The sequence below is a fragment of the Ambystoma mexicanum genome, chromosome 4q, assembly GCF_040938575.1.
Source record: "Ambystoma mexicanum isolate Mex_15411 chromosome 4q, UKY_AmexF1_1, whole genome shotgun sequence".
NCBI lineage: Eukaryota > Metazoa > Chordata > Amphibia > Caudata > Ambystomatidae > Ambystoma > Ambystoma mexicanum.
Window position 1 is genome coordinate 333,464,054 of NC_090928.1, and position 20,996 is coordinate 333,485,049.

The window sequence follows — 20,996 nt, forward strand, 5'->3', positions numbered from 1 at the left end:
CTCCCGCTGCTATGTATGGTTTATTTTAACTTAAACAAAATTACCTGTAACTATTGTAGGAAATGTAGCCCACCTTTGAGAGATGACACATTTGGGAAAACATAATTGTCTGGATGAGACTCCGTTCTTAGTGCCAAGAAAATCTAGAAAACATGTAAGGTATCTGGGATGTTTGGATTTTTGTTCCTGTTTGACCAACCGTCAATACATCCTCTTCTCCCCTGTTCTAGTGGAAGACAAGCTGTGTACAACGCACACTATCATGGTAAACATGCTTTCCTTGCATTGCTATAATTTCTATTGTTCAGAACTGAATATTGAATTTATCCCCATAGACCATGTCCTTTTGCATCGTCTTCCTCTTTCCTTTCCCCTCCACTGACTTTAAAAGCTCCTCTGTCCTGACTGGTTTGCAGAAGATCTACTCTTTTGTATTGTTCAAACTCCATCACTGTTTCAGGTGACTATTTGGGGAACCAGCAGTACTTTGACCCTTATATTGGTGCTACCCTTTCTTTCTGGCTCCTTCCAATAACCTTTCCTTCTCTCTTAGATTAGTTGCATGAACAATCATTGTTGACGCACCTCCCAACCTTCTGAGTCGCTGTACCTCTACTGGTTTTAACACTAGCATTTGTGCACAGATATGCACAAATTAGGTCCTTTGCCCTGCCGGGACACAGTCTGTCCATAATTCAATTTCCTATCTAGTGGATAGATTCGGTCCTTCCGCTCAATCAGGAAAAGTGAAAGGTGAGTCAAAGGCAAATCTTACAGGTATTGAGAAGGTTAACCCTTGCAGCTATAGAGGTACAAGGAATAACTGCTGTATTTTCAGATTGCTGGCGGAGAACCTGCAGGTTACAAGCCACATAGTTGAGGTAAAGTTGTCGGGGATGTGGGGGTAGAGGGAAGGAAATGTGAGGCTTTGGAGGTGACCTAATTTTTTAAGAATTGGGCATCAAACAGTGACAGTGAAGCACAATCCAGTGTCAAATGGTGGTCATTCAGTGATCTGGGAAGAAAGCTCCAGAGTGAAGACTAGGAAAGAGAAAAAGATGTGGGTGTCATGGCAAAGAGATAAATCAAGCCAAAATAGGAGAAGTGCTTGCACAGGGAAATGTTTTAGATAGTGACAAGGAGAGGAACAATGACATACTCCTGATGGTCCCCAAAACAGTAGATTAGTTTCAGAGGAAATCTCAGTGATCCAAGAGATGGAAAAGGATCAACCAGCTAAGTAGGAGCCAATCCATGCAATGGAGGTACCATGTAAGCCAAGGCTTGGAAGAATGTGTCAGAGGGATGAGCAGACAACGGTACCAAGTGGATAAACATAGAGGAATGTTGGGAGTGGTGGGCTGTATCAAGAAAACATGAGATATGGGTGGGCACAGATTCTGTAGAGGGATAGCTGTAGAACGTGGACTGGAAGTCATTGATGAGTCCATGTTCCTCCTCTGCTCCAGGTAATTGGTGATGCAGATGAACACAACACGATCAAAGCTTTTAGAGGTGTGAGGGCAAAAGCCGGTTTTTAGTAGGATTACTGTGGTCCGGCATAGGTATTTTGAGAGGGGGTAGGATGGTAGCCACCTTGAAGCAAGGTTTGAAGAGGTTTGGAAGGTAGATGCAGCTAAGGGGGTGGCACTTCCTTGATGGTCCAGAATGCAATTGCAAAGGAAGGGGCACAGAAAGGTTTTTCAGAGTGATGGATGGGGTCAAATTCAGCTGGAGTCATGGCTGGGAAACTAATTGGAGAGGAAGTGGTGATAGCGGTTGAGAGTTTGTTTAAAGGTTGGCTTGATGGATGGATTGATAGATGGAGGGAGACGGAGGGAAAGCAGATTTGTGAGTGTCACAGATCTTTATGATTTTGGTGAATACGTAGCAGGCAAAGTCAGCAAGGAGAGAAAGGATTGGAGAGCAAGAGGGGAAGCAAGCATAGACTGTAGGGTCTTTGATGCCTCGCAGGGATGAAAGCGCAGGGGCAAGTTGTGGTGAGCATGGTAGCATGACTTGGCAGTGTCTAGGTTGGTGGATAGCATGAGGAGCGATTCCTTCTAGATGGGAGGAGAACAGGGGACTAGATGGAGTCAGCAATGCGTTTTCAGGTGCACGTTTGTTCGCAGTTGTTGAATTGAAGGCGATATTAAGGGTTGAGGGGGGGTTAGGAAGCAAATGGGATAACCCTTTTGATTCGATCCTTTGACTGGCAACCCTGGGAGGCAGCCACAAGTGCTTGTTTGAAGCCAAGCAAGGCCTTTTCATTAGAGTTGAGAGCACCTGGAGGGAGGAGGACCTGCCTTTATCGAAATGGGGAGTCATTAAGTCCTATGGGATGACCGCAGCAGGTGGTGGGGGGAGGTTGGATACAGTGAAGTGCAGGAAGGAGTGATCAGAGAGCAGGGAGTACTAGAGGGTGAGGACTAAAGAGTGAGGATGAAAGAGTAGATCGAGGGAGCTACCCCGAATGTCGGTAGTGTTATGGCTGACGACTCAACAGACCACTCAAAAGGTAAGTGTTACATTTAAGCTCTTCATTGGATTCAAAAGAAAGGTCAGGGGATTGGATTCGGCTGAGCCCGTGGTGTGGGCTCGGGAGTCAACACAAAACCCTTGCATTCTCTGCCCATTGACCTCTTGAAGACTTTCTTGACTGGGCTAGTCTTGTTTTGTCGGGGTGTCGAGTTGGTCCACTTGGACTATTGGAATATCGGGCATCACCAGCCCTAGAGCTTTGCCTCACCTACTGTTGTGCCCCGGAAATAGCAGCTTTCTCTGTTTGATTATGTAAAATGTCTCCACTGAAAGATAGATGGAAGGCTTAATATACGATGGAGTCTGAACCCGTTCGTTACAATAATGATCAAAATTACACAATCAAATCCACAAAATAATGTATTTCAATTCCATCTAACGGCACTCCAGAATGCTCAGATGTTCAGCCTTTTTTCGTCTCCCAAAGCTAATGCTGGTGATAGGGAGATGCACACTATAAGTATGCAGATAGCTATACCTAACGTGATAAAGCACAGGGACACATCTAAATATAAACTGTAATTGTTTACACACAATATGTTCCATTATATGTATCTTTAATTTAAATCTGTTTGTTAATAACTATGCAAGAAATTGTAAACGGGCATTACAGGTTTCAGTCAAAACCCACAATCACTGGTACACCACCAGAATGGCTTTTACCATCTCAATGTTTTTTACCTACCTGTTAAAATGCCTCCACACAGTGCAGTACAGGTTGGTATCCAGCTGAGTAAGCAAATTTGCTTCACTCAGCTGGGATGCGCTAACATCAGAGGCAAAGGTATTTTTCCCCCTTGTTGTTTGGGTCACCTGTCTGGTACAAGCTTTTCAGCAAACAGTGCTTTGCATGCTGGTACTTGTAGGCCCATGTCTGTGTTATGAAAAGGCAGAACTCCAAGTCCCAGCATGAAAATGTGTTGAGCTGGATAAATGTGTTCCTACTGATATTAGGCCTGTTTGGAACTCATAAACAGAGAGAACGTAGCCTTTTGAGTGTGCAGTGTGCATGTTCCTCATTGCTAAAAGGGGCAAAGTAATGCGTCAGCGTTCTACCTCTATGTAGCAGCTCTACTCCTGTGTCACATTTCAGTGATTTTCATGAAAATTCCCAGTATTTTCATGCCGACTGCAATGGGTGTCCGGTCTTGCATTTTTCTTGGCATCGTCCTGCTTTTCTGTTATAAATGCAGGACTACAGGTACCAGAATTAAATGTATGGGGCGGGGATAGATGGATTACACCAAACCTTGCACAGTTGAAATCTCTGGGGTTATTTGATGATTGCACTCATTCTAGAATCTCTATGTGCTAGCTATTGGAGCACTGCTGCTCAGCAGACTTCACTCAAAGGAGCCCTTGCTGTCAAATTGACCTTTCACAGTGGGTCCTGCATGTTATCCACTGCCCTCTTTGTAGTAAAGTTCAGGGGAATCAACACGTTCTGAGTAATCACTAAGGACCGGAACAAAAAAGTGTCCTAAAGTGATGGATGCGTTTTTCAGATTCAACCCTTCGTCTGGAGCAAATTTGTTTTTAGCAAATGATAAATCTTCAAGCTTCAAAAGTCATCTAAAGAGTAAGGTAAACATATTCGTGTAAAATCACTGTTAAAGAGATTTCATGTTTTATCTTTAATATTGTCTTGCTACTACTGGGAGACTCATTGAAAACAGGAACACAGCCAGGTGTTTGAAAGCTGAACATTAACTATTTGAGTTTTTGTCAACTTCTTTAGTTCTTACTCATGTACAAATTGAATTTGTTTAACAGTGATCTTACACAAATATTTTTACCTTACCCTTTAGATGACTTTTGAAGCTTGATGATGTATTTGCCAAAAAGCAATTGGCTCCTGACTAAGGGTTGAAACCGAAACGAGTTGAGCTCACTTTGTTTATTACATTATGAATTTGTATAGACACTTTGACATGACATGGCATTTATAACGCGCCTATACACAAGTGTTTGAAGGCGCGATGAGGCAAGGGAGGGGAAACAGAGAGAGCGATCCTACTAGGCCAGGTGATATTGAGATCGCGCAAGTGCAGTGGAGGGGAGAAGGGGAAAAGTCATTTGAATTCCTAAATTGTTCCCATCAACCTTTTGAAATGTATTGTGAATACAACTAAGTTTTGACAGATTTGTTCCAGTATCCAAAGGTGTGCAGGGGATGGGAATGTCCATTACTCTAGGACACTAGATTTTCTTTGTTATACCAGCAGCTTTGTGTGCCAGACTTCCGTAATTCTCTCACGCACCTCAAATAACCTTAAACAACTTCTTGGAGTGTCATAAATTAACCAATTGAATGGTGTGCATACTATGGGACGGTTTCTAATCAGTAAGGACCACCTTTCCCTGTCTTGGGTCCCCAGCTCTGGAATTTCCCTTCCATCTCCTCAACTTTTGTTATTACAAAAGCTTTTGAAATTGTACTCTTTCAGCACTTCACTGTTAATAGTGAATGTGCAGTTGTATTTCAAAAGAAAATGCATCTTAAATATGTAACAACTAGTGGCACGTTACCTGTGCCTTCCGCGACGGTCGATCGCTAAATTGGAACCGCCGCACCGCGCACACCCTGGTATCTATTGAACCAGGTTACTTCACGCTGATATGCTGCGTTTTGCTGCACAACCTATTAAGTGGACAGCCTTAGATGCCTACTACCGAAGGGCGCCGCCCATAGCCGTGAGACCCAAGGGGTAGACTTCAGTGGCCGTTCTGGGGACGGACAGCAGCCACTCCATTCTATTTCCATCTTGGCCGTGAATGCTCATACATATGAGTTTTTATGACTTCTTACTCCTGATAAAGACGTTGTCCAAAGTACATTCTACATCGAAACCGGTTCCTTCAGGGATGTGATCTACATAATATTCTTCTTCCTAGATCCACCCTTGCGATAGATTGTTTTTAATTATCTTTATTGCTGCGTTTGTAAAACGTCAAATACTAAAATAATCAGATTGGACATGAGGACCGTTTGTATATCCCACCACCTACTGCCAATCAATTTTGTTGTCTTTAGCAATTGTTGTTTGGTTAAATGTCACTGAGTGTTGTGTATGGTCTGAATGCTGCACTATGAATGTTTATTGTAGTGGACTACTTTTAGCTAGTTTTTATGTATACCCTTGCTGTCTTGTTATGTGATATAATAATGTAGTGTAAATTAACATGTCATTAACTGACTCTTTAGAATTTTTTGTATCATGGTGAATAAAATTTGATACACCATTGTGATCAACATAATTCGCTCTTTGGACCATTTTTTCAGATTTGTGACAACTAGTGGAAAAGCCTGTGTACAAGGACTAATGTGCATAATTGAAGATCTTGCTCTTTTTACGTGGAGGATTAGTAACCTCAAAAAAAATCTCACAGAATCTGTTCAAAGTTTAACATATTACATACGTCCAATCGTATCTACTCCTCATTGTCTTGGATTCCTCTTGCAGGTTTCAGACTCAAATATATCATTTTGAGGGATATCGGAGTAATAGAATTCCCGTGCAGCATGATTTGAAGTAAACATCTATTTTTATTTATTTATTTTGGCATTTATATTGCGCACTTAAACCGAAGGCATCATGGTGCTGGCGCAAGTTAGACATTTTAGAAATTTGTAAAGTAGAAATTACAGTAGTTAGATATAATCGTTACACTAAGATATAGAATGATGCACTTAACATGCACACTATAAAAAATACAAACTAATGAAAGTCCTTTCGGTAACAAACTCGTGGCAACAGTAAAGACGGACACAAGTGATCACAGTTCAAGGGTGTTTCTTGAACTTTATAATGGTGAGATAAACACCTAATCTGAACCTATATCTAAGATGGGAACAAACTACAATCATCAAATAATAAAGCAATCCTAGTGGCGTCTTGTCAAATAAAAGGGCCTATAATGAGAGAAACCTATTGCCAATCCTTAACGCTAAGTTACACAACAAATAAAAGTGTGGGATAATGTTAATCAGAATAGAAAGAAGTGTTCACTAAATGATAAGTCAGGATGGTTTGACTGGGTCTCCCTTCCCCCCTTTTTAAGGATGGGACCAGGTGGGACTTCTGAGCACAGCACGCTTCTCAGGTTCACAGTTCTCATTCAACGATATCAAAACCTTCAGAGGCTAAGTCTCTTTCCTATGTCTCTTGCCTTGAAAAGGTCTGCTGTTTCATGGTGACAAACAAAAGTTAATTTGGTATTCTCCAGCATGGGGTCTGGCATGGATTCACATGCTCATGAAAATTCCACGTCGTCCGGCTGGGAATCCTCGGTAAAGAAAAAATCAGTTTCAGTTTGTTTCTGAACGGTCTTTCTACTAGTAACCAATCACTGGTCTCTGGGTCATACCGCCCCCAGCCAATGATTGCCCTCTACCTAAGCCCCTCCTCTGGCAGCCATCTTCAGATTTTTACAGCACGTTCAAGTGTTGGGAGTGCTCGTGCTATAGCTCTCGAGCTTTTACTTTGTTTTGAGATTTTTTTCAATAAGTTTAATCTTTTTTTCAGTCAATCGAGCCTCAAGCTCCACCGTTTCTAGTTCTGATCAATGGGGACCCGTTTCGGAATTTTCTACGCCCCTCAAGGGCGAGGTTTTCGTCGAGTTACGCTTCTCGGAGGATTCCAGAAGACCTTGAGGCCTATCCCGTGGACATGGCCCAGGACAAAGGAAGCTCGACGCCTGGATTCAAGCTGTTAAGGAACTGCCCTGGATGCGGATTGCAGAATGTGTTCAAGGAGGACGAGCATTCTAGATGCCTCTACTGCCTTCACGAAGACAAAATGCACGTGGCGAAGGACTGTGCGTTTTGCAAGAACATGTCGGAGCAGACCATGAAGGATCGGCGGATCTGCCTCACCAACTGGCTGGAGGGGAAAAGCCCAGTGGTGGGTGAGAAGAGGTCTGAGCGGTCTACTAAGTCCTTTGAGGGCGCTCCGGCGATGGAGGCCCAACAAAAGGCTAAGTACCGCGAGTCCGCGGGCACCGGGAGCGCCGAACGGTCGGGCTCCTCGGCTGCCAGGCAGGGCGCACTTTCACCGACGCCATCAACCACGAGCCAACGCTCTGGCTCGGGGAAGAGAAAATTTGAGAACACAGGTAAGCTTCTGGAGAAGCCCCGGTCGATCCCGACCGTAACAGCCAAGGGGGAGCGAGGCGGTGACCCTCCCCCCAAGGTGAAGGCCTCCGGCGCGCCTAAAGTCAAGAAGGCCCTGATTCACCCGGCTAAGGCTTCTATCGAGGGAGTCGTGGTGGCCCTAGCCTGTTGAGGCTCCCCCAGTGGAGGCGACCTCGGGGCCCAGACTTTCCCTGCCACAGCGGAAGGAATCCTCTTTTCAGCCCATCGATAAGACCCCCGTGAGAACCCCGGTGGAAAAAGAGGGGGGGCCGGTGGGCATCATGGACACGGATACAGCCTCTGAAGAGGAGCTGGCTGGAGTCGTGAAGATCCTCAACAAGAGGTTCGAGGAGGCCCGGTCCCACGGGAGGTATCCCGATGAGGCAGACGAAGAGAGCGACTGCGGTGCCGACGAGGTTCCCGTGGAGGAGGAGGATTCCACTCCCCAACCGTGCCGCCCGTCGCACCCGGTACCCGAGCCACGGGACAACTCGGGAGCCATCTTGATGGCGATCCAGGCCTTATGTACGGAGATAAGGACGAGGTTGCCCTTAGCCCCAAAGGACGATCCAGCTGAGCCTTGCCCGTTGGGGAGCCCTCCAAGCAAGCAGAGGAGATTTCATCCCGCCATGCCTTTCCAGCCTTCGCGGCCCTTACCGCCTTCATCCCCTTCCCCTGATCCTAGGGAGGACATGGGAACAGAGACAGCCACGACGGGAATGGATGATGACGGTTGTGACGATGGGATGGGCCTTCCATCACCACCCCCTCGGTACTCCCCGCCTGACGAAATTGGCTGTTTTCACGAGCTCTGCCCCGAAGAACAGAAGGAGGGTTTCCTCTATCAACGGCATGAGGCCAAGAGGAAGACGTCCTCTCGGTCCCGTTGCTTGACGACATCTGGGACGAAGGGCTTTTGCTCCTGAAGATCCTGTCCACGACCCCTGCCAAGAGAGACCGGTACGAGAAGAAGTACCGGGTCCCAAGGCGGCGGTGGCTACGGCTTCGACTTCAACCTCCCCTCTGGACAGCGAGGGGAAGAAACTGGACGCCATGGGGCGACGGGTCATCTCGTCAGCGGCGATGACGATTAAAGCGGCCAACGCCCTAGCGATTGTGGCCCGCTATGACAGGGAGCTTTGGTTTAAGATAGCTCCTCTACTGGACTACCTACCGAACGATAAGAGGGCGGAGGCCCTGGAGATCCTGCAGGAAGGCGAGGTGGCGTGGGACCACGCCATAACGGTGGCCACGGACATTGCCGACACCGGTTTCCGCCAGTTGGGCAACGGTGTTTGTCTTCGACGGCGTGGTTGGCTCAAGGCTACCGATTTCCGCCAGGACGTGCAAACCAGAGTTTTGGACATGCCCTTCGACGGGAATAACCTCTTTGGCAAGACAACGAATAACTGCATGCATCAAGGCCGACACAGAGACGGCCCGGGCCTTGGGGGTTTTGCAGCAACGACGGCCACCCTTTCGGAACTCTGGAGGCAAGCAAGGTGCCTCCAAGGGATTCGCTGGCGGCTCCTCGACGTACCACCAGGCGGAAAGCTCCTCGTCGCAGGAAGCCTACAGAGGACGCGGCAAGTCAGGAGGATCTCGTCGTCGTCAAGGAGGCCAAGGCGGCAAGTCCACCGCCAAGCAGGACTGAACCAGCCATAGCGTCGGGCCCCCACCTGAGCACCCCGGTGGGAGGCCGGCTGGCAAAGTTCATCAGCGTGTGGGAGTCGATCTCCACCGACCAATGGGTGCTGGATGCCCTGGCCCGCAGGCACACTCTCGAGTTTTTAAAGAAGTACCCCTGCATTACAACCGTGGCCAGGAAGGAAAATCACATCCCTCAACTACTGCTGGAAGTAAGGGCGATGCTGAAGAAAGGAGCCATCAAGCTCGTCCCAAAGAGGCTCCGGGGCTCCGGAGTGTACTCTCGATACTTCCTTGTAAGAAAGAAGACCGGAGGTTGGCGACCCATCCTGGACCTTCGTCGTTTAAACAAGTACTTCAAGGCCCAGAAGTTCTGAATGGTCACCATCCAGCATGTGCTGGGGCAGCTGGAAAAAGGTGACTTCCTATTGTCGCTGGACTGGGAAGACGCCTACTTTCACATCCTCATCCTAAAGGGCCATCGAAAGTTTCTCAGATTCGTAGTCCAAGGATGGCACTACCAATTCAAGGCCCTTCCTTTCGGATTGAAGTTGGCACCCAGGGTATTCACCAAGTACCTAGCACCAATGGCGGCGCGGCTGCGCCTGCAGGGAATCCACGTATACCCCTACCTGGACGATTCGCTCATCCGAGCAAAGACGAGAGAACTCGCCGTCGGGCACACAGCGAAGACCGTCCAACTGCTCACGGATCTGGGTTTCTCCATCAACTTCACCAAATCCCACCTGGTTCCGTCGCAGGTCGCACTGTTTCTGGGAGCAAAGCTCGACACAGTTACGCAACTGGCCTCTCCGTCGGAGGAAAGGATGAAGGCCACCATGGGAAAGGTACAGTGGCTGTTGACCGTGGCCAGGGTGAGGTCCATCAAGTCCCTTCTCGGCATGATGTCCTCATGCATCTTCCTAGTGCACCTGTGCAGACTACGGATGCCGCTACTGCAAGAGTTCCTCGATGCCCGTTGGATGCAAACGGCGGGCAGCTTCGAAGACCAGATCTCGCTCAACGATGCCTTCCACCAAGCTATCCGGTGGTGGGGCACCCGCACGCATCTGGCGGCGGGTATGGGCTTCCAAACCCCGCCACATCAGGAGACGACGGATGCCTCCCTGGAGGGATGGGGAGCGCACACCGGAGATCTCCACGCAAGAGGCCTTTGGCTCCCAGAGGAGAGGTCACTCCACATCAATGTACTGGAGCTCCGGGCCGTGTTCTGGACCCTCAGGTCTTTCCTCTCGTCCATCAAGGGCAAGGTGGTGAGGATCTTCCCCTCAACACCACCACGATGTTCTACATCCGGAAGCAGGGAGGTACCAGATCCCCAGCCCTATCCAAGGAGGCGCAGGATCTGTGGCACTGGGCCTTCGCCCAAGGGATGTTTCTGGTACCCTTCCACCTGGCAGGAATAAAGAACACCATCGCTGACTCACTCAGCCAGGAGCTGCGCTCGTGCCACGAGTGGGAACTGCGACGGGATCAAGTGGATCTGCTATTCCAACGATGGGGCAATCCCCAGATCGATCTATTCGCAACGGTGACGAACACCAAGTGTCGGAGGTTTGCCAGCAGGTTTCACCAGCCAGGGAGCATGGGAGATGCCTTCTCGTTCCCCTGGTACGGCCTGTTCCTGTATGCGTTGCCGTTGCTGCTGCGACTCATCAACCAACTCAGTTGGTCCCGGTGCAGGATGATCCTCGTCGCACAGGCGTGGCTGTGACAGATCTGGTTCCCGGACCTTCTGGACATGTTAGCGTCCCCCCCCAGTCAAACTGCCGACGGAAGCAGATCTCCTCGTCGGAGAAGGAGGCGCCATCCTCCACCACGACCCGCGGTCGCTGAACTTGCAGGCCTGGCTCCTGCAGCACTAGAGTTTGGAGGGTACGATATCCCAGCAGACTGCAAGGAGGTGCTTACAAAGGCCAGGGCATCCTCAACTCTCAAGTGCTATGGACACAAATGGAAGAGGTTTTCTGTCTGGTGCCGGGCACAGAAGATTAACCCTCTATGGATTACGGCCCTCAAGTACTACCGTACTTGCTATCGCTGGCCAAAGCGGGGCTGGTCCATGCCTCAATCAAGATCCATCTGGCGGCGATCCCCCGCTACACCAGAACTCCGGGGCGCTCATCCCTGTGGTCCCACCGCCTGGTGAAGGAGTTCATGAAGGGACTGTTCCGATCCTTCCTGCCAGTGAAGGCTCCGGCCCCGGCGTGGGAACTCAACGTGGTGCTGACCAGGCTCATGGGGCCGCCATTCGAGCCTCTGCATTTGGCACTGTTGAAGTTCCTGTCATGGAAGACAGCGTTTCTTGTGGCCATCACCTCCGCACGACGAGTGGGAGAGATCCAGGCCCTCTCCTGTAAATCTCCATACCTGACTTTCCACGAGTCGAGTGTGGTACTGAGGACGCACCCCTCCTTCATGCCCAAGGTGCTGTCAGACTTCCATCTCAATGAGCCCTTGGTGTTACCTGTTTTCTTCCCGTCGCCTTCTTCGCCGGCCGAGAGGACTTTGCACTCGCTGGATGTAGCTAGAGCGCTGAAGTTCTATGTGGACCGCATGAAGAGTTTTCGGAAGACATCACAGCTGTTTGTGAACTTTGGACCTGTGAACCAAGGGAAGGCCCTCTCGAATGCTTCCATTTCCAGATGGCTCTCCGGCTGCATCATGCACTGTCACCAGTTGGCAAACCGACCGTTGCCTGGCCGTCCGAGAGCCCATTCGACCAGAGTGATCGTTGCCACCGCGGCGTTCCTATCTAGTGTGCCCCTGCTGGACATCTGCAGGGCTGCTACTTGGAGGTCAACGCACACCTTCACGAGATTCTACTGTGTCGACCGGGATTCCAGGGAGGAGTCCAGAGTCGGCCAGGCAGTGCTGCACAACCTGTTCGCCTGAAGGTGGGCCTGGTGAGGAGGTAAGAGATGCTTAATGTGGAGTGATGAAATGCTTAATGTTGAGCCTTGCTCCCTCCCGTGGTTGTGCATGTGTGTACTGCTATGTATTCTTATATTCATGAGCATGTGAATCCATGCCAGACCCTATGCTGGAGAAGGAACAAGTTACTTACCTGTAACTGTTGTTCTCCAGCATGGGTCTGGCAGGGATTCACATGCGAACCCTCCCTCCTACCCCTCTGTGGCTCTTCACTTGGTCCTACTGCCACATTTCGTGCTACCAAATCTGAAGATGGCTGCCAGAGAAGGGGCTTAGGTAGAGGGCAGTCATTGGCTGGGGGCAGTATGACCCAGAGACCAGTGATTGGTTACTAGTAGAAAGACAGTTCAGAAACGAAACTGAAACTGATTTTTACTTTACCGAGGATTCCCAGCCTGACGACGGAGAATATTCATGAGCATGTGAATCCATGCCAGACCCATGCTGGAGAACAACAGTTACAGGTAAGTAACTTGTTCCTTCCTGTACCTTGGCTGATAGCTTTTCGCCCCTTGGATCTCCCTCCGTTTCGTTTGGATCCATCTTGCAGCTTGGGCCTCTCTGTCGGGTTTACTATGGCTTTCTTTTAACACAGTTTATGTATTGCTTAGTTTCATCAGAAAGTGGTGTTTTCCTTCGCCTAGCTTTCTCTCGGCATCCCTCGGTCACACTTGCCTTGTTTCACAGTTCACATTCTTCTCAGAAAGCGGGGTCCCTTCCCCTAGCTTTCCTCCTGGTGACGGGTCAGGGACTTTCGATTGTACAAGGGATTTGACGTGACCACGGACCACTGTGACGCCTCCCGCCCCTTTCCTAGGGCCTTCTTTTTCTTGTAGTATTAAAACAGGTCCTGCTCGGAGTCTTTCGAATGAGTGACCATGTGGTTCCGGACCCCTCTGCACCTGGACCTCAACTGGGCTTTCTTTAAAAGTTCAAACACACACAGGTTCTTTCTCTTGCAAATTCCTTGCATTCAAAATGTTGCCACTTGCAACCTTGGGCTCAACACAGCTCGGTTTGCTATCACCTTCCTCGGACTCACCGGCTGTTCTGAACCTGTTGGTCTCTCTGTTCTCTGGAGTCCAGGATAGTACCATGGTTGCCAGCTTGTCTCTCCGCCTGCGTTATCAATGCGGGTGTCCCCCATGTAACATTGACTTCTGCTACTCCGCACGCCACCTCTAACTTCCGGTTTTATGATTTCCCTTTCGGAGGCTTTGCGTGTCTGAGTTGAAAAGGGCAAGGACAATTCCCCCTTCGTCGTCCTTCCAGGTCTCACCGCCTTTCTTATAAGTTTGAATTGCCAGTTTGGTGTAGCTGTCTCCTCGTGTGTTCGACCTTGCTCAAAGTGTGCTTTCGTGCTCCGCTTTTTATCCTTGTGGGGAAGGTAAAGGGCCGTCAGGTGTGCATAGTTATTGTCAATTGCCTGACCCGTGTGTTGGGACATGTCAGGTAAACAGCTCCTGTGTTAGTCCACTCGGATGTTAGTCCATCGTCTGTTATTGTGTATGAACGTGTTTGTGTGGAAAAATGTGGTGGGGTAGAGCTTCTAAATGTCCTACAGAGTAGAAATGGGGAAAGGTGTTGTAAGGAAGGGGTTACTGCATCTCAACCCTCGGTGTCCCACTTCCACTCCCCGAAGACCCCTCGCCCAGGTGCTCCTCCCCCACTGGTCTACCCCCAGGAACTGGATCCAATAGCGATGCCGTGTCCTGGCCTCCTGGACGACAGATCTCTGGGGACTAGCGGGTGAGACACCTTCTGTCGTCCAGGAGGACAGGACATGGCTTTGCGTTTCTCTGCACCTGCAGCACGACACACACCGTGCTCAGATCGGTCTCCTGAAGGCTTTCACCTTTCCTCTGCATCCCGCGCACCTGCAAGAACAAGAACAGCATTAATATTACACTTACCTTGGGGAGTATCCAGCTTCCATCCATCGCTCTTCCGGTCCTGTAGCAGCTTTACAACGGTGTCACCTCCATCTCGGTACCCCGCACCTTGGGGGAAGATAAACGAACGAAAGAAAATACATTAGTAAGCATTCTTCATATCCCAGCTTACTCAAAAACTGAAAGAAGAGTCAAACGCTTATCTGAACTCGAGCTGCTCAGGGTAACTTCAGCTCTGGAGCATCCCATCGACCTGCAAGGGGAAAAGACAGTACAGGTTAGCACAGAAAGCATAATAAGGCGCCGCACATCGTGCTTACTCACCGCACCTTATTCTCTCAGCCGGCAGCCACGCTGGGACATTGCAGCGCCTGTAAGGGACACAGAGATAGACATTGATCAATACAAGAAAGAGTGAACAGCGCCGCACATCGTGCTTTCACTCACCGCTTAGTGCTCGGCTTCCCTAAGCAGCACAACGCCATCTCCAACCCCTCCAACACCTAAGGGAGAAGAGACACGTTATCAAGGGGACAAGAGACAAGAAAAGGACAGTTCATTGAGAATCATCCAACCTACCGGTCGGCTGGAATTACAACAAGCCCAGTCCGTTGGGCCCGTGCCAATGAAGCAACTAGGCTGCATAGAACCCACATCAGTAGACACACCCCTGCACCGAAGGGCAGGACGGAGAGCACACCACACAAGAAAACAAGGTGAGGAGAGGACATAGGGCAAGGTTTGGTCCCCAAGGGAAGAGGGGGTCAAGCAACCAGAGACAATAGAGTTAAACTCCGAAAATCCTGTGTTTCAGGCCCAGTCTCCAGTCGAACAGATTACAGGGAAGGGTTCGAGGTCGTAGGAGGTCCAAACAGGCTGAGTAGCGTCCCTGTGGATACCAGGTGAGGGTTACAGATTTTCCGACTGGCAACAGGATAAGATTGGATTTTCTGTCTTGCAAAGACACCAATAAAGAGAGAAAAGCATCAGCAGACATGCATTTTAATGTTTCACCATCTGTCTCCAGGAAGTTTGGCAGAAACCTTGTGCTCACTTGACAGATGCTGGTATGTTGCATTATCAGAAGACAGGCTCATCAACACTATGGTGATCTTCATGCGTATGAGTGTGGCCCACCGGCTGCCTGCAAAGCGGTGAAGTACCTGCCTACCAAAATGCTGCAAAAGCGAAACGATCTTCAGACGGGCACCTTTCGCGCATCTATCTCTCAACACAAAGAGCAATGACGACCAAAGTTCATGCAATCATAAAATAAAGTGTATTGAAGTCAAATAAAGTTTAAAATGTACAAGAAGAATATTATTGATATAATACAAGCTAAGAGATATTACAATGAATACTAACATAATACACAAGTACATTAAAACAAAGTGATGTATTTTATTAGAAAAAATGTGTTTAATCAAATTAATTTCTGTTTATATTTATTTTTAAATGTATATATTTTCTTTGTTTATGCAATTTGAATTATGCTTTTAAAGTGGTATCCCTGTTTTGGGCCTTTTCTGCAGCTAATTTTATGTTATCATTCTTGAAATACACCTTTTGTTTGCCTGGAAGATGAACTTGAAGACTTATTGTTGTAAGCATAAGGAACGACTTCCTCTAGCGGTGATAACAGGCAAAGCGGGCAGGGTGGCTTCGTTCAAACCTACATCTGGCCGTTTATTATATAGTATAACGATTGTAGCCAAATTTGTTTTTCAACCCCTGGGAAACGGTTTTTTTTTTTTTTTTTCCAAACTTTATTTATATTTTACAATAACCGGTAGGCATGGCTCCAACAGGGAGCTGCTGAATGCAATATCCCACAACAATTCCCCCACCCCACCGCCCCCCATCCCCCGTATCCACAGTATCTTTGAGAGTTTCTACTCATTGCCTTAGTCGCATGGACGTTTTCTCTCCTTGTCTTCCCGCTCCTCCCTCTTACGGACCTGAGTTCTGGGTGTTTGGATTATCAGGGTCCGAAGTAACAGATTTGTTCATCAGGTAGGTGATATATGGTCCCCAGATATCAGGAGGGCGTGCGTGTAAAGGTAGTGTACGAATAAATTCAGTGTCCATATCTTGGCAATAAGTTATATCCTTTTCCCAGTCAGCTACCCTAGGGAGTGGGCCCCTGCCCCACGACATGGCTATTCTCCTTCGTGCTAGCACCATGAGGAGTGCCGCCAGCTTGCGTGACGATGGCTGCAGATGTCTTGTGAGGCCAAGAAGCGGGCCCAGCGGCAGGGGGGTCATCTGCTCTCCTATAATCTCGGATGTTGTTTGTATAACGGTGGACCAGAATTGCTGGATACCGGGGCAGACCCATGCCAGATGAAGAAAGTCGGCGTTGGGACAAACGCATCTCTCACACTGGGCCGACGCCTCTGGGTGGTGCCTGTGTTTTTTGGCGGGTGTGTAATATGTTTGGTGTACAAAATTGAAATGGATCAGTTTGTAGCGAGAATTTAGCGCCACTTTTTGAGTTTGTCGCAGAATGTAGGCCCAGTCTTCCTCACTGATTGGTTCCTGCAAAACCGATTCCCACCTGTGTTGCACTTTAGGTAGGAGCTTCCTCGTGTCACTCACCAGGGTTTTGTACAGAGTTGACACCAGTCTGCCCTCTCCCTGTGCTAATATTGTGTTATGTAGCAGCTCCCACGTGGGGGGTTGTTTAGGGAATGAGGGGAATAGCTCCTGCAGGGCGTGACGGAGTCTGAAATAGAGAAAGACGTCCAAGGATGTGTTCCCTCCCTTGTCCTTGGCCATTTGGGTGGTCAGAAAGGTGCCCTCTGGGAAGAGGTCTCCTAGCGTTTTTACTCCTATTTTGTCTACCCATAGCAGGAATACCTTTTCGTTCGTGAGAGGGATACCGGGGATAAATTTTATAGGTAGTATGGGGGAGAATCGTACAGCCACTCCACACGCACTGGCGATCTTCTTCCATATCGCATATGTAGACAGGACCGTGTTCAGTGTCTTATGCGGCACAGGGATGTGGCTGATTATGACTGCGGATAGTAAATCGGGGGAGGCCAGGGCTCTTTCCACTTGCACATGTGGTCTTACATAGTGGATTGAGTACCAGTGGCTCAGGAATTGAGCCTGAGCCGCCCAGTAATATTTCTCTATATCTGGGAGCGCCAGACCTCCCTTCGCTATAGGTAAAGTGAGTGTGTCGTAAGCCACCCGAGCCGGTTTCCCCGCCCATATTAACTCTAGGATCGTGCTCTTGATCTTTGACAGAAAGGACTTGGGGAGAAGTAGCGGGATATTTGTGAAGAGATATAAGAGTTTGGGGAGAATAACCATTTTCGTCAGTGAGGTCCTGCCCCACAGCGTCAATGGGAGTGATTTCCATCTCTGAATACGTTCAAGTAATAGCTGCAGTGCGGTTCCGTAATTATCTCTAAATATCTCGTGATGGTTACGTGACATCTTGATCCCCAAGTAGCGCACTTTCGAGGTTTCCCATTGGAACCCATGGTCGTCGGCGAACTCTGAGGTGCACGGAGTCAGGGGGAATACTATCGATTTGGAGTGGTTGGTTTTGAGCCCTGACATTAACCCGAATTTTATCACCTCTCGCATTACGGGGTTGAGGTTGACTTGGGGGTCGCTAATGAACAGCATGACATCGTCCGCGTATAGGGAGACGATTAGCCTGTGAGGACCCAGTTTTAACCCTCGCTCTAACTGCTCGGCCCGTAGCCTCGAGGCTAGGGGTTCCATCACCAGGGCGAAGATAAGGGCCGAAAGAGGGCAACCCTGTCTCGTCCCGCGTTCCAATGTGATCCCCGATGATTTAGTGTTCCCGAGTGTGATGTACGAGCGTGGATTATTGTAAAGCAGAGCTACTAGCTTCAGGAAGAAGTTGCCCAGACCCATCTGCTTCAGTGTCGCGAACATGAAAGGCCACTCTACAGAGTCAAACGCCTTCTCGGCGTCCAGCAGTACTGCTATCGCCTGCTGTGTCGAGTCTAGGGCCTCGATGACGCCAAACAGCCTCCTTATGCCGAACGTTGTGCTACGCCCCGGGATGAACCCGGCCTGGTCACCCAGCACTAGTGCTGGCATCAGAGGGAGCAGTCTGGCCGCCAGGATTTTGGCCAGGATTTTGTTGTCCAGGTTGATCAGAGAGATCGGTCTATACGAGGCGCAGCTCTCTGTAGGTTTTCCGGGTTTATGCAGCATCATCACGTTGGCTTCACGCGTCGTGGGGGGAAGTGCTCCTCGACCCACCGCCTCTTCGTAGACCTGCAAGAGGAGGGGGGCCACTATGTCCATGTGCGCCTTGTAGAACTCGCCGTTGAGCCCATCGGGGCCGGGTGCTTTGATATTAGGTAGGGATTTGATTGCCATCCGGATTTCTTCCAGTGAGATGGGCGCGTTCAGGGGTTCGCGCAAGTCTTGGCTTACCCAATACAGTTCTGTGTCATTCAGGTATTCTTGTATCGCTTCGGGGTCTGATGTTCCTTTTGAGCTGTACAGGTCTTGATAGAATTCCCGGAAGGTGTTGGAGATCCCCTCCTCCGTGTAGACTATCTGTCCTTGCGCATCTGTGACATATTCAATATGAGGTGGGACTCTGTCTATCGATAGTAGTCGGGCCAGCAGTGCACCTGGTTTTTGCCCCTCACCGTACTGCCTGATCTGCTGTCTACGACCCATGAACTTCAGTTCGCGGTCCGCTGTCTCCTTAAATTTCAAGAGTTCTTGCTTAAGCTTGGCTTGCGTGCATGGATCGGGGGTGTTGAGGAGATTCTGTTCCAATTCCTTTAAACGGTCCTCTATGTTGGACAGTTCCCTTCGGATCATTTTTAGTGTCCCGTTTTCTTTGGTCAGGCAGATTCCTCTGACAAAGCACTTGAATGTTTCCCAAATGGTGCCTGCGGAGTCAACCGAGTTTTGGTTGGTGTCTATGAAGGAGAGTATTTCTTGCCGCAGTTCTGCTGCAAACACTGCGTCTGTGAGTGAACCGGGTTTAAACCTCCAGTTGAGGCCTGGCACTGCTGTGCCCGCTAGGGTGGCCTCCAATACCACCATCGAATGGTCGGAATAGGACCTTGGTAGGATCTGGCACGCGTCCCACCTGAAAGGGCTGTGGGAGGACTGGGAAACGGTTTACCAGAGTTTTCATTTTCAACTGGGGAAAAATGGGTAAGCCATGAAACACAGATTTTACATTTTTTTAAAACCCTGGAAAACCACCACCAACGTTAACAAAACGTAAGCACTGAAAAAGGGACTCCTAACATTAGTACCTGGAGTCTTGGTGTCAGCGATTCACATAGTGAGAAACACCAGCCTTGATATCTATTAAAGCTTATAGAATTCTCAGTGTAATTACCCTTACATGCATACCAATCACTCCACCCCAGGTGTAATGGTGGTGCAACAATTTCCATACCTTTGCAAACTTGGAGAAGCCGTAGCCAATTTCTTAGTTATAATGTAGTTAATCACTGGAAGCAGTTCTCTGCTGCCACATTTCCTTGAACAATGTCACATTTGCAGCAAGACTAGATCTGCGCGAGCGTTTATGGACGAGACCCGGAAACAATGGGTACTGTAATGTGAGATAGTCTTGGAAAGCAGTCACTAAAGGAATAGATTGGTGAAACTGATGAACGGAACAACAGCAAAGTAAAACCCTCCCCTCAACCAGGGTCTGCTGGTTCACCATAGCAACTAAACTAGTTTGACCCCAGGCAGCAAATAAAGCATTCAGTACAGTGAATGTGCACCCACTGTTCAGTACATAGAACTATTTTATTTTGATAACATTCTCTTTTCTCTTAAAATTCAAATATATTTTTCTTAAACGTTTCCTCTTCTTCATGGTATTGTTATGCGCAAATGAAGGGTTTCCTTTACAAATGAGGGCAGTGTAATGAATTCTACTCCTGCTCCAGATAGCAGCTACCTTTCAAAAACCATAGTCCTACTGAATTGTGGTCTTTGTAACACTCTGAATTTCATAAAGCACCCATGGAAACAATACATATTCATACTCAAAAATACTAATACTGATGGAGGACTTTACTTGGAGTTATCCACCCAAAAAGCCTTCAGTTGAATCAGCGTCTGGTTGAAAAGCAAACATAATACAGCCGAAATGGGGGACGCTGACTTGGATCCATGTATAAATAAATCATCCATTTACTATTTACCAGGATCTGCTTTTGCCAAAGAATGGGAATACAACCAATTAGGATTTTGAGTTTATGGCCCTTTAGTAACGTGCATGCAATGGATGGAGTTGCAGAATAACTGAGTCCAAATAATCGAACCAACTCAGGAAGATGGCAAAGGTACTGTTTTATTAACCATTATCTAAAACAGGGAGGTTACAATGGACATCAACGGGCATTCGCTCAGGCTCTGAAAGAATTTCTGCTAAAAACATCCTTGTATGCAAAAAATACATCAGAATTGACATCCTACTACATGGAAAATAATAGAAAACCTATCAAGAGTTGGGATTGGTTAAGGGAAACATCTAAATATACTTTCTATAGGGACTAGGATTGTGATCGGCTGCCCGCTGTCAGGTGGAAAACTTGTGCCTACTTCTGAAACATGTAATCTTCAACACTATTAAGTACACAGTTTATCATTGGTTGTCAAACTATAAGGGCCTTCGTTATACGGCCCTCTACAATTGGTTGGCACGCTTGTGCCATGTCTGGAACATTCAGTTCACTTAGCAGCACTTAAGCTCAGACCCAGGTGCCAGGAGGTGGACTTTAATTTACTCCACACACAATTAGCCCAACATCTCATCACCCATGCCTTCTGCCATGAAGATTGTCTTT

The 20,996-nt window shown here is 48.4% G+C and overlaps 1 protein-coding gene across 4 annotated transcripts in view; it reads left to right on the top strand.

Annotated features, from left to right (window-relative positions):
* The window catches only part of FEZ2 (fasciculation and elongation protein zeta 2), a 573,054-nt gene that overhangs the window by 476,703 nt on the left and 75,355 nt on the right, over window positions 1–20,996 (top strand). The window lies entirely within an intron of this gene.